At 41.7% G+C, this 13,906-nt stretch overlaps 1 protein-coding gene across 3 annotated transcripts in view; it reads right to left on the reverse strand.

Annotated features, from left to right (window-relative positions):
• LOC136866384 (putative fatty acyl-CoA reductase CG5065) overlaps positions 1-13,906 on the reverse strand; it is a 234,392-nt gene that overhangs the window by 119,930 nt on the left and 100,556 nt on the right. Inside the window, exon 1 of one of the 3 annotated variants that reach the window (XM_067143313.2) lies at positions 2,207-2,322. The exons of the other annotated variants lie outside the window; for them this stretch is intronic. The gene's annotated coding sequence lies outside the window, so the exon portion shown is untranslated. Of the gene's footprint in view, positions 1-2,206; positions 2,323-13,906 lie in introns of those variants that run through there. 3 annotated transcript variants of the gene reach the window in all.

Consider the following 13,906-nt stretch of genomic DNA (forward strand, 5'->3'; position numbering starts at 1 on the left):
CCTGGTAAAGTTGGCACCTTGCAAGAGGCGGACCAGGAGCTGGAGACCTTGTAACAGCTACCTTGGTATTTTTGGGGGTAACGTCTAGTGTTGCGCCTTTACCTGGGCCATCATGCGTACAATTCTTGAATATCTCGAGAAGTATTTAAGGTACCATTCTTCTTCAGACGAGGGCAAAGCTATTGGAGGCTTAAAAGTAGATTCGGTAGGAAAGAATCGTTGACCGAGTATTACGTGAGAGAGCTACTAGAATTCGTGATTTAAAAAAATATAACAGGAACCCAACCCAGGCTAGGAACAGCTCATCTCTACGATAAGTTAGAAGCACACTTGAGAGCATTGGAAACAATCGGCCAGATAAGTAGGCAGCGATGTTATTTCCACTTATGTAATCCTGTATTCCAAAAGATCTACTTCCCGTGTGGTTGCGGAACCCTGTGGCAGACGAACAAGGAAACGAAGAAGGTAGAATCTATGAAGGCCGATTGGAACATCTTTTTAGAATTCTGTGAATCTGAGGGTGAAGAACGAATTGTATTAGCAAAAGCTAACTTAAAAGTTCTTGGAGGTAGTAAGCAACAGGAGAACAACGGAGAGCAAGTTGATGACAAAGAATACCCTCACATTGTGAATACATTGAGAAAATTCTCGTCCTAATTCCTCCAACTGCCAAATCTATCCACATCATTCGCTCATTTATGTGCCTAACAGAAACTATGTTCCGTGCAATAGTATTCCTGATGAACAGTCCTACCCCATACTCTGCCCTTCCCTTTTTAACACCCGTCAAGTACACTTTATAATCTCTTCCTCGTTATCTCCCCTTACCCGAATATCACTTACTCCCAGCACATCCACATGCATCCTCTTTGCTGACTCAGACAATTCTATTTTCTTTCTTCCATAAGCCCCACTAATATTGATAGCTCCCCATCGAATTCCATTTCGTTTGCCAAGTTGTTTCCAAGGAGTCCCTCGCCGATCAGATGGGAGTGGGACTCCGTTTTTCCCATAGGCCGAGGCTTGTTTAATACGTTAATACGTTCTAAGCGTGCTCGGTGAAAATTCTATAAAGCAGGATGCTACCCTACTTAAACATAGTCCAAGTGAGGATCTCTCCTCTTACGGGTTAGGGACCACCGGTGGATTGAATAGCCCTAGCCGCCTGATCACAAGGAGGGCCATGACTCAGAATATGTTCAAGATGCCCACTCCCATTCCATAGTAACTGGTATCCCGACTCTCACGACCACTTAGCCTACTAGACCACTCAGCCGTCGCCCATGGTTCATGAACTAGGACGTGACTACAGTAACCCACACCATGAAACACGTATTTATTTATTTATTTATTTATTTATTTATTTATTTATTTATTTATTTATTTATTTATTTATTTATTTATTATTCATTTGTTTATTTAATGCCCGCTACGATGCCATTCGTCTCCTACTCTAGTTATCATCGGCCAAAAGTTGTACTGAACTAACTAATGTGGAAGACTTGCGACGAGCAACATTATCATGAAACCCCAGAGGAACAATCCTTCACCTATCCCCATTCATATTTTTTTTAAAACCTGTTTTACACGATGATTCTCAGCGTTGTGTTCGTATTTAATAAGACACTTTCTTCATAAAGGGCAAACATCTGAATTTCAATTAGATTTCAAAAGCTGCCGAAGTTTCGGAATTTAATTACCAGTTAAAGGGTATGGGGGCTTACCACTTCCCCTGTAGTATTACTTTCACTACAGTCCATTTCCTGGCCTAATTCCCTGATATCACGGTCTTTAAAGTGGTGCGCCACTTTTCCGGGAATACTACTTGACCTTGGCCTTGATTTTGTATCTCACTGATCGACAGACCAACTTTCTCTCTGCACGTTTCTCATGAGAATAACCCACGTAGCTGATGGGCAGCATCCAGTTCACCGCGAGTTTCAAGCGTAAAAAATGCATCGCTGCACTAGCAATACAGACATTCTCTCTCGTTCAGCAATGCCTGTCGTAACTTATTATTCAGAAACAGTGTTGCCAACTTAAATTTTCAAGATCCGCTAAATACTACTAAAAATCCGCTAAAATTCCGCCAACAAATCCGATTTCAAATAATGAGCAATAAAAACGAGCAATAATAATAATAATAATAATAATAATAATAATAATAATAATAATAATAGTAATACAAGTAAGTGTTTGCACTCACCTGATCCGTGAGTTTCACTGGGATTAACACCCTGCCAGCGACCCGGCGAGCTAAAAACTTGTAGGCGTTTTAGTGCCGGGTGCAAACTAGGTGAATCCCCTACCTCAAGGGCCACGCACAAAACAGACCAGTTTATTAAACGGTCTTCCTTCATAGCATAAATATAAATGCTACTCTCTCACAGTTTCATCATCTGTCGTCATTCGTTAACTAAGAGATAAGAAACCTTTCCCCATGCATTACAAATTTATTTATTTATTTATTTATTTATTTATTTTGCTAGGGGCTTTACGTCGCACCGACACAGATAGGTCTTATGGCGACGATGGGATAGGAAAGGACTAGGAGTTGGAAGGAAGCGGCCGTGGCCTTAATTAAGGTACAGCCCCAGCATTTGCCTGGTGTGAAAATGGGAAACCACGGAAAACCATTTTCAGGGCTGCCGATAGTAGGATTCGAACCTACTATCTCCCGGATGCAAGCTCACAGCCGCGCGCCTCTACGCGCACGGCCAACTCGCCCGGTCATTACAAATTTATGATACCACGATCTCATAATAAAAAAAAAATCCAAATAACATGTTTTCCTCGTGTGACTGCTAGCTCCTGACAAGAAATACGGAATAGCACGGGGACAGACTGGAGTACAAATTGAAAAAAATCGTAAAATGGATCAAACACTAAATTCTGCTATAATAAATCTGGAATTCCGCCAAAAAATCCGCTGTCCGCTAAATTATATATTTCTCCGCCGACAGTCTTCTAATTCCGCCAAATTTTGCGGGAAATTCGCTAAGTTGGCAACACTGTTCAGAAACCTCCCATATCCAGGATGAGAGAAACCAACGTTTAATGGAAAGGGTAATTTTCGGTACCGCCGGGGTGAAAGTGTATAATTACCACTTTCTTATATTATTATCAACACACGTTTACAGCACATCTCTCGAGTGCACACTGGAGCGATACCATTCGATACGCGATGTGATACGATGATGATCCCGAGACGGGACATTTATCGCTGCAACAGTCTCGTTCTCACTAGAGTGCTACGATAGGTTACGTCTCAAAACTCACGAGTTTCAAACCTCATGGGCTAAAATTAGTTACAAATAGTATCAAAACTCACGACTACAAACTGGTAACTAAAGTAAACATTCTAATGAGTCTCAAAATTCACGACTCCGGACAACAGGTGCTAGCGATGACCGCAGGAGGGATGAGGTGCCCGGTGACTCACGCTTCCTTTACGACAGGCAAGGGATACTGTGGGTGTTATTCTGCCACCCCCACCAACAGGGGAGAAATAATGGCTGGTGAATGAAAGAGATCGACGTGTATTATTATTATTATTATTATTAAAATATTTTGCTGTTGTATTAAAACTAATATAATGCATTTTTACCTTTCACATAAATTTATAATAATGACGTGTGGCCTCCTGGGAGATCTGGTGGAGGTCTTTAGAGTTCACGCCGAATAGATGACCTGCACGTCTGTTAGGATGAGGCCCTACCTAAGATAAAGTCTAATGCTGAAGATGGCACAAACACCCAGTCCCCGAGCGATATCAATAAAATAATTAAAGTTTAAAATCTCCCAACCGACCGGAAACCGAACCCGGGGCCCCCTAGACCCCTTGGACCAAAGGTCAGCATGCTAACAATTTATGCACGTAGCCAGACTATATAAAATTGAAGTAGGTATATTGCCCGCTGCTAATTAAAAGAAACTGTCAGTTGGTAGTACTGGGTTTTAGTTCCAGTATGCGGCCACTAGGCGGCATTTACTTGAATAAGGAATTTTATTTAGACATATTAAAGAAAAAAGGCGTATTTCTATTTTTCGTAAGAGTTCAACTATTCGTTTTTTTCAATAAATTATCTACCCGACATACTTAAACCGAAAGAAATTAATCATAACGCATCCGACTGTTCTGTGCGATATAAATGAATGTTATTTGAAACTCATTCGATTATTTAAATTGGTTATTCATTCAATTATTTTAATAATCGGATGGAAGTTATTCGATTATTAAAAGTATTCCATTATCCCATCACTAATAGGGTGGACATTTATCCATTCAAAGAAGAACTGGCCCTGCTCGTGAGTTTTGAGACTGGCCCAGATAGAGAAACCTGTTCTTATTAATCCTCTTCCTGGAATTCGTGAGTTTTGAGACTCGTGAGTTTTGAGACGACACGATACGATACGATACGATACGATACGCTATGCAATAAGTGATACAGTACAAGGAAGGGAACATTATACTGTATACACAAGGCCTTTGTATACACCAGGTGTTTCCAATTTGTAAGGGCTCGAGGGCCATATTGGAAACCTTAGTCATGTTCGCGGACCGCACTTGAATAACAGGCCATTTTTCGTAAAATTCTGCATATAGTAGGCCTACAGAAGTACCATTATGCAAAAATAATATGCATAATTCAATTGAAATAAAGGTTTGATAATTTTAATTACTTAGGTAAAACATTATTTTACAATTGCATAAAAGAGTGAAATCTGGAGCCGGGTGGAGTGGCTCAGATGGTCGAGGCGCTGGCCTTCTGAAGGCAGATTCGATGTTAGATCATTCCGAAGGTGCTCACATACGTCAGTCTCGTGTCGATTGATTTACTGGCACGTAAAAGAACTCCTGCGCGACAAACCTCCGGCACCTCGGCGTCTTCGAAAAACATCAAAAGTAGTTAGTGGGACGTAAAAACCAAACATTATTATCTGAAATTTGGATTTTAAACATTTAAAAATGAAAAATAATCCATTCGTTCAAGTGAATTTTAAAAAAGAGGAAATAATATTAAAGAATGAACTACTTCGGACTTGGGTCTATAACGAATATAAAAATTAATACATTTTTGAACGACCTATAAAATACTATTTCGTAACTATTCTTCACATTACTTATTAAAATGCTCTCGCGGGCCGCATTATATGGCTTCGCGGGCCACATGCGGCCCGCAGACCGCCATTTGGAAACCCCTGGTATACACAGTAATGGGAAGAGTAAAAGGAAAAAATAATTGGCTGAATTACAGTTCTTTCTTTCTTTCTTAATCTGTTTACCCTCCAGGGTTGGTTTTACCTTCGGACTCAGCGAGTGATTCTACCTCTACCGCCTCAAGAGTGGTGTCCTGGAGCGTGAGACTTTGTGTCCAGGGATACAACTGGGGAGAGGGACCAGTACCTCGCCCAGGCGTCTTCAGGGGCCTTCTGGGGGGGATGGGAAGGACGTAAGGGATAGACAAGGAAGAAGGCAGAAAGCAGCCGTGGCCTTAAATGAGGTACCATCCCGGCATTTGCCTGGAGAAGAAATGGAAAATCGAACCTCCCTCTACTCAGTTGACTTCCCGAGGTTGAGTGGACCCCGTTTCAGCCCTCGTACCACTTTTCAAATTTCGTCGCGGAAAGGGGAATCGAACTCAGCTCTTCGTGGGTGGCAGCTAATCACACAAACACACCACAGAGGCGGACCTGAATTACAGTTACCTGAGAAATGTTTTACTTAATTACAATTACTTCACAGAACGCCAATCTTAAGGAAATCAAATAATACAAACGTCTGCAAGGAAAAGCTATTATTTTATGTTCTGTGTGTGTGTGCTTGTTTTGTTTGTATAGAGATATTAAGTGGCTATCATCACTAACTGTAAGTGAGGCTAGACATGATTCCTTGAAACTTTCGAAATTTTCTTTTCCCACCATTTCTAGTTTAGTTAATGACTTTTAGTATTTCAAGTAATTTACCATTTTACAAATAATACACTGACTGACAGAGCAAATGCAACACCAAGAAGGAGTGGTTCGAAAGGGATGAAAGTTGGGGAAAAAACAGAGACGGCACGGACGAATAATTGATGTTTATTTCAAACCGATATGCAGGTTACACAATGCGCACGGCATCGACTCAGTAGGATGTAGGACCACCGCGAGCGGCGATGCACGCAGAAACACGTCGAGGTACAGAGTCAATAAGAGTGCGGATGGTGTCCTGAGGGATGGTTCTCCATTCTCTGTCAACCATTTGCCACAGTTGGTCGTCCGTACGAGGCTGGGGCAGAGTTTGCAAACGGCGTCCAATGAGATCCCACACGTGTTCGATTGGTGAGAGATCCGGAGAGTACGCTGGCCACGGAAGCATCTGTACACCTCGTAGAGCCTGTTGGGAGATGCGAGCAGTGTGTGGGCGGGCATTATCCTGCTGAAACAGAGCATTGGGCAGCCCCTGAAGGTACGGGTACGGGAGTGCCACCGGCCGCAGCACATGCTGCACGCAGCGGTGGGCATTTAACGTGCCTTGAATACGCACTAGAGGTGACGTGGAATCATACGCAATAGCGCCCCAAACCATGATGCCGCGTTGTCTAGCGGTAGGGCGCTCCACAGTTACTGCCGGATTTGACCTTTCTCCACGCCGACGCCACACTCGTCTGCGGTGACTATCACTGACAGAACAGAAGCGTGACTCATCGGAGAACACGACGTTCCGCCATTCCCTCATCCAAGTCGCTCTAGCCCGGCAGAATGCCAGGCGTGCACGTCTATGCTGTGGAGTCAATGGTAGTCTTCTGAGCGGACGCCGGGAGTGCAGGCCTCCTTCAACCAATCGACGGAAATTGTTCTGGTCGATATTGTCTTGCACATGCTGAAGAATGGCGGTTGACGTGGCGTGCGGGGCTGCCACCGCTTGGCGGCGGATGCGCCGATCCTCGCGTGCTGACGTCACTCGGGCTGCGCCTGGACCCCTCGCACGTGCCACATGTCCCTGCGCCAACCATCTTCGCCACAGGCGCTGCACCGTGGACACATCCCTATGGGTATCGGCTGCGATTTGACGAAGCAACCAACCTGCCCTTCTCAGCCCGATCACCATACCCCTCGTAAAGTCGTCTGTCTGCTGAAAATGCCTCCGTTGACGGCGGCCTGGCATTCTTAGCTATACACGTGTCCTGTGGCACACGACAACACGTTCTACAATGACTGTCGGCTGAGAAATCACGGTACGAAGTGGGCCATTCGCCAACGCCGTGTCCCATTTATCGTTCGCTACGTGCGCAGCACAGCGGCGCATTTCACATCATGAGCATACCTCAGTGACGTCAGTCTACCCTGCAATTGGCATAAAGTTCTGACCACTCCTTCTTGGTGTTGCATTTGCTCTGTCAGTCAGTGTATAATTGGTTCTAAGCCACGACTTCCTCGGGTGGGAGTACATTTTTGAATTTGCTGAAAATACTCCCAACAGGGGAATTTGAAAGAATGCTTTTGTTTAATTTTAAGAACATCGTTGGGACAAATATGTTGTTTTCTTTTTGGAAGTATAAGAGATGTAAGAAAGGACCTTTTCCAGAACAGATTAAGCTACTGGTTCTCCTGTAATAGAACTGATAAAGTTAACTTCCTTATCATGTCTATTTACTGGGGGGCCCCCTTAAAACAACAAGCATCATCATCATCATCATCATCATCATCTTTTCTATTAAGAGGGTGGTCCCGCAGGACAGTATTATTGGACCTTTATGCTTTCTTATATCTATATATCTATATATCTATATACAGTATATAAAATAAGAGTTTTGTCTGTACATTGCTCAGAATTTAAAAAGGATGGTATTTCTGTATCAGTCGTGTCAACAGTAACAAAGAAATGCACTTTTCAATTTTCCGTAATTTCTGTCTGTCTGTCTGTCTGTCTGTCTGTCTGTCTGTCTGTCTGTCTGTCTGTCTGTCTGTCTGTCTGTCTGTCTGTCTGTCTGTCTGTCTGTCTGTCTGTCTGTCTGTAGACGCATCACGAGAAAACGGCTGAATAGAATTTAATGAAAATCGGTATGCAGTCAGGGAATAAGTCGCTACAATCTAGGCTATAAATAATTTTAGTCACGATGAGTGAAATGGTAGTTTAGGGGAAGACCTGAAATTAATTCTCAAATATTTATATTATTGGTGGTCGTATCTTAATGGAAATCGGTAGGCAAAGTCGGAAAATAAGTCGGTATAATCTGGGCCATAAACAATTATTGTATTCACGGCGACTGAAACGGTAGTTTAGGGGAAGGCCTAAATATTGTCAGATATTTATGTTATTACTGGTCGTATCTTAACGAAAATCAGTAGGCGAAGTTGGGGAATAAGTTGCTACAATTTAGGTCATAAGTAATTGTATTCACGCTGAGAAAAATAGTAGTTCAGAGGAAGGCTTCAAATTTAATTCTCAAATATCAATATTATTAGTGGCCCTATCTTAATAAAAATCGGTATGCAAAGTCGGGGAATAAGTCGCTGTAATCTAGACCGTAATTAATTGTATTCACGCTGAGTTAAATGGTAGTTTAGGGAAGGCCTAAAATTTAATTCACAATAATATTTGTTATTAGTGGTCGTATCGATAAATACTACATAACACAAGTTATATAGTCTTATATTTCAGACCATTTATGTCTTATACATTGTTATCGTATCGTCTATGATCACAGAGATATTCTTGAATTTGGATTTTTGTTAATAAGTCCATATCAGCGCCGAGTCACGAGAAAAATGGGTAAACAAAATTTAATGAAAATCGGTATGTAAAGACGGAGAATAAGAAACTACAGTCTACGCTAAAAATATTTTACAAGACACTCTAATATCACAGAGTCAAAAGAAAAGTACATGTGAAGGCCTACAATATAGAAAGTTCATAAAATTGATCAACAATAACATTACATTGACCATTGTTTGTTGTGGTGTGCTTGTGTCTTCTGTAGCCACTCATCTCTGACAGATAGGATTACTGCTGCATACCAAGTATTTTTTTTAATTTGCCTTACGTCGCACCGACACAGATAGGTCTTTTTTTAGAATTTGTTTTACGTCGCACCGACACAGATAAGTCTTATGGCGACGATGGGATAGGAAAGGGCTAGGAGTGTGAAGGAAGTGGCCTGTGGAATACCGTCTTCAGAGCTACCGACAGTGGGGTTCGAATCCACTATCTCCCGGATGCAAGCTCACAGCTGCGCAGCCCTAACCACACGGCCAACTCGGCCGGTCGTACCAAGTGTAACAGCCTTCCTGAATATTGGCGGGAAGTAGCTGGGGAGTTAGATAACTTTCTTCTTTAGCATGCAATTCCTCTGGTTCATAAATGTTCTGATACTACTGGTACGTAGCACACTGGTTCATCAAAGCATTCGAGCTATTCAATCTCTACACTGAGGCACTGACTGGAATGAGCAGTGTGCATATTTAACGGAATAATGGCAGAGGAGTGTTCACGGCTGTCTGCGGTCTGGTCATTCCATCTCTGGAACTTTGGACTGTTAGATCGGCACCGTAGTACTGTTCGTTAAAAGTGTGAAAATGTGCGGTTTTTCATTTGATCGATTATTTTATATGATAACATTGCTTTTAATCGCTACATTCCTACTGACGTTTTTGTAATGCCCTATGTTAACTTCAGTGAGGAAAAGCACAAAGTCAGTTTTTCCGAGAATCCCGGGTACATCAGCTAGTATATATATAAACTAGCTGATGTACCCGTGCTTCGCTACGGAATTCTAAATTTTATACAGAACTAGCTGATGTACCCGTGCTTCGCTACGGAATTCTAAATTTTATACAGAATTCTAGGTTAGGTGTGTACACGTTGTGAGCAAGATTGCATTAAGTTGCATAGCTCTTAAAGTTGCCCTAGAAGCACGACGGGCAAGTCACCAACGTCTTTTCTCATATGAAGACTGGGTTAGGGAATTTTCATTGTAATGGTAGGCCAGCTTGCCTACCGTCAGTCACAATAAGGTTTGGGAGTTTTCATTATAATGGCAGACACTCACTCTCCGCCTGCCTTTATAGATTCTCAGAAAAACTCTCTTAGTAGTTTTCCCAACTGAAATGAACATGGGTCATTACAATGACGTCAGTAGGAATGACGCGATTAAAAACAATGCCTTCATATGAAGTACTCGATCAAATGAAAAACCACACATTTTCTCACTTTTAACGAACAGTACTATGCTGCCGAACTAACAGTCCAAAGCTACAGTGCTGGAATGACCAAGACGCAGACATCCGTGATCCGTGAACAATCTTCGTCCTTTTTTCGGCGGAGGGGAGGGGGGTTTCAAATAGTGGATAGTCACAGGGCAAAAACTATGTCCGTTTACTTATCTGTTTCCTGGGAGTACCCGATGAGTCGGAAAATCTCAATTCACTACACTGGCAGGGGGAAAGAACTGTCTGACGTGGAGGCAATTTTTCCTCCAATCCAGAGAAGAAACCACATCTTCACTGCTAATTTGGAATAAAATTAATGTAGATTTAATGAAAGTGAAGAGGAAGAAGGTTTTCCTAAGAAACGGCTGTTTTCAGGGTTAAGAGACAAAGAACATTGTAACAAACAACGGTCAGTGTAATGTTATTGTTGATCTATGTTACGCGCTTTCGATATTGTAGGCCTTCACATTATTAATTGTCTTCCGGTTCTCAAATACCACTCTTATCATAGTCGTTACGGTCAAACTGAATAAAACATAAATGATCGGAAATTATATTCTCTATAACTTTTGTTATGTAGTACTTTTCCATAAGACCAAGAACATAGATATTTAAAAATAAAAATGTATGTGCCTTCCCCTAAACTACCATTTCACCCAGAGTGAATTACATTGTTTATAGCTTAAACTGTAGTTTCTTATTCCCCGGCTCTATATACCGATTTTCATTAAATACTGTTTACCCATTTTGTCGGGGCTCGGCGTTGATATGGACTTAGCAACAAAAATCCAAATTCATGAATATCTGTGTTATCATAGCCGGTACGGTAAAAATGCATAAGACGTAAATGATCAGAAATTTAATTCTATATAACTTTAGTTGTGTAGTATTTATCGATGTGACCACTAATAATATAAATATTTGAGAATTGAATTTTAGGCCTTCCCCTAAACTACCATTTCACTCAGCGTGAATAAAATAATTTATAGCCTAGATTGTAGCGGTTCACCCCCCCGACTCTACATACCGATTTTTATTAAATTCTCTTCAGCCGTTTTCTCGTGATGCGTGTACATACAGACAGACAGACAGACAGACAGACAGACAGACAGACAGACAGACAGACAGACAGACAGACAGACAGACAGACAGACAGACAGACAGACAGACAGACAGACAGACAGACAGACAGACAGACATTACGGAAAAGTAAAACCTGCATTTTCTTGTTACTGTGGGCACAGAAATATCATTCTTTTCAAATTCTGAGCAATGTACAGACAAAACTCTTATTTTATATATATAGATTATATGAGTAAAGTTGTGGAATAACAGATAAGGCTATTTGCGGATGATGTATAGAGTAGTAATGAGTTGTAGGATTGTGAACGACTGCACGGGAACCTAGACAATGTTGTGATATGGACAGCGGATAAGGGTATGATGGTAAATGGGCTGAAAAGTCAAGTTATAAGTTTCACCAAGAGTAAAAGTCCTCTCAGTTTTAATTATTGTACGATTGGGTGATAGTACCTCATGGGGAACACTGTGAGTACCTAGGTGTTAATATAAGGAATGATCTTAATTAGGGTAATCATATTAACGAGCTTGTTAAAAAAAAAAAAGGGCACAGATCTCTTAATATGGTTATGAGATTATTTAGGGGTTGTATTAAGGATGTAAACGGGAGGGCGTATAAGTCTCTGGTAAGACCCAGATTAGAGTACGGTTCCAGTGTACGGGACCCACACCAGGAATACTCGATACGAGGAATGGAAAAAAAATCCAAAGGAAAGCAGAACGAATTGTTCTGCGTGATTTCCGACAAATCAGTACATACATACATACATACATACATCATCATTATAGACTGTTATGCCTTTCAGCGTTCAGTCTGCAAGCCTCTGAGAATTTACTAAACGTCGCCACAATCCTCGATTTGCAACTAGTGTTGTGGCCTCATTTAGTTCTATACCTCTTATCTTTAAATCGTTAGAAACAGAGTCTAACCATCGTCGTCTTGGTCTCCCTCTACTTCTCTTACCCTCCATAACAGAGTCCATTATTCTCCTAGGTAACCTATCCTCCTCCATTCGCCTCACATGACCCCACCGTCGAAGCCGGTTTATGCGTACAGCTCCATCCATCGAGTTCATTCCTAAATTAGCCTTTATCTCCTCATTCCGAGTACCCTCCTGCCATTGTTCCCACCTGTTTGTCCCAGCAATCATTCTTGCTACTTTCATGTCTGTTACTTCTAACTTATGAATAAGATATCCTGAGTCCACCCAGCTTTCGCTCCCATAAAGCAAAGTTGGTCTGAAAACAGACCGATGTAAAGATAGTTTCGTCTGGGAGCTGACTTCTTTCTTACAGAATACTTCTGATCGCAACTGCGAGCTCACTGCATTAGCTTTACTACTCCTTGATTCAATCTCACTTACTATATTACCATCCTGGGAAAACACACAACCTAAATACTTGAAATTATCGACCTGTTCTAGCTTTGTATCACCAATCTGACATTCAATTCTGCTGGATTTCTTACCTACTGACATCAATTTAGTCTTCGAGAGGCTAATTTTCATACCATACTCATTGCACCTATTTTCAAGTTCCAAGATGTTAGACTGCAGGCTTTCGGCACAGTCTGCCATTAAGACCAAGTCGTCAGCATAGGCCAGGCTGCTTACTACATTTCCACCTAACTGAATCCCTCCCTGCCATTTTATACCTTTCAGCAGATGATCCATGTAAACTACGAACAGCAAAGGTGAAAGATTACAGCCTTGTCTAACCCCTGTAAGTACCCTGAACCAAGAACTCATTCTACCATCAATTCTCACTGAAGCCCAATTGTCAACATAAATGCCTTTGATTGATTTTAATAATCTACCTTGAATTCCATAGTCCCCCAGTATGGCGAACATCTTTTCCCTCGGTACCCTGTCATATGCTTTCTCTAGATCTACGAAACATAAACACAACTGCCTATTCCTCTCGTAGCATTTTTCAATTACCTGGCGCATACTGAAAATCTGATCCTGACAGCCTCTCTGTGGTCTGAAACCACACTGGTTTTCATCCAACTTCCTCTCAACGACTGATCGCACCCTCCCTTCCAAGATGCCTGTGAATACTTTGCCTGGTATACTAATCAATGAGATACCTCGATAGTTGTTGCAATCCTTCCTGTTCCCTTGCTTATAGATAGGTGCAATTACTGCTTTTGTCCAATCTGAAGGTACCTTACCAACACTCCACGCTAATTTGACAAATCAGTAGTGTTATGAAAATGTCGCAAACTTTGGGTTGGGAAGACGTGGGAGTAAGGAGATGAGATGCTCGACTGTGTGGTATGTTTCGAGCTGCCAGTGGAGAGACGGCGTGGAATGACATTAGTAGACGAATAAGTTTGAGTGCAGCATTTTTTTTTTTTTTTTTTTGCTATTTGCTTGACGTCGCACCGACACAGATAGGTCTTATTGCGACGATGGGATAGGAAAGGCCTAGGAATGGGAAGGAAGCGGCCGATTACTGGATACCAGCTGCACTCAAGCGACTGCAGCCATCGAGCTCGGTAGAGTGCAGCTTTTAAAAAGATATAGTTGGAACTCAAGAGGTCAAATTGGGCCATATATATTATAGGACGAGGAGTAAAGGGTTGAAATAAATTATCAAGGGAAATGTTTGATACATTTCTAAGTTCTTT

The sequence above is a fragment of the Anabrus simplex genome, chromosome 1, assembly GCF_040414725.1.
Source record: "Anabrus simplex isolate iqAnaSimp1 chromosome 1, ASM4041472v1, whole genome shotgun sequence".
Taxonomy (NCBI): Eukaryota; Metazoa; Arthropoda; class Insecta; order Orthoptera; family Tettigoniidae; genus Anabrus; species Anabrus simplex.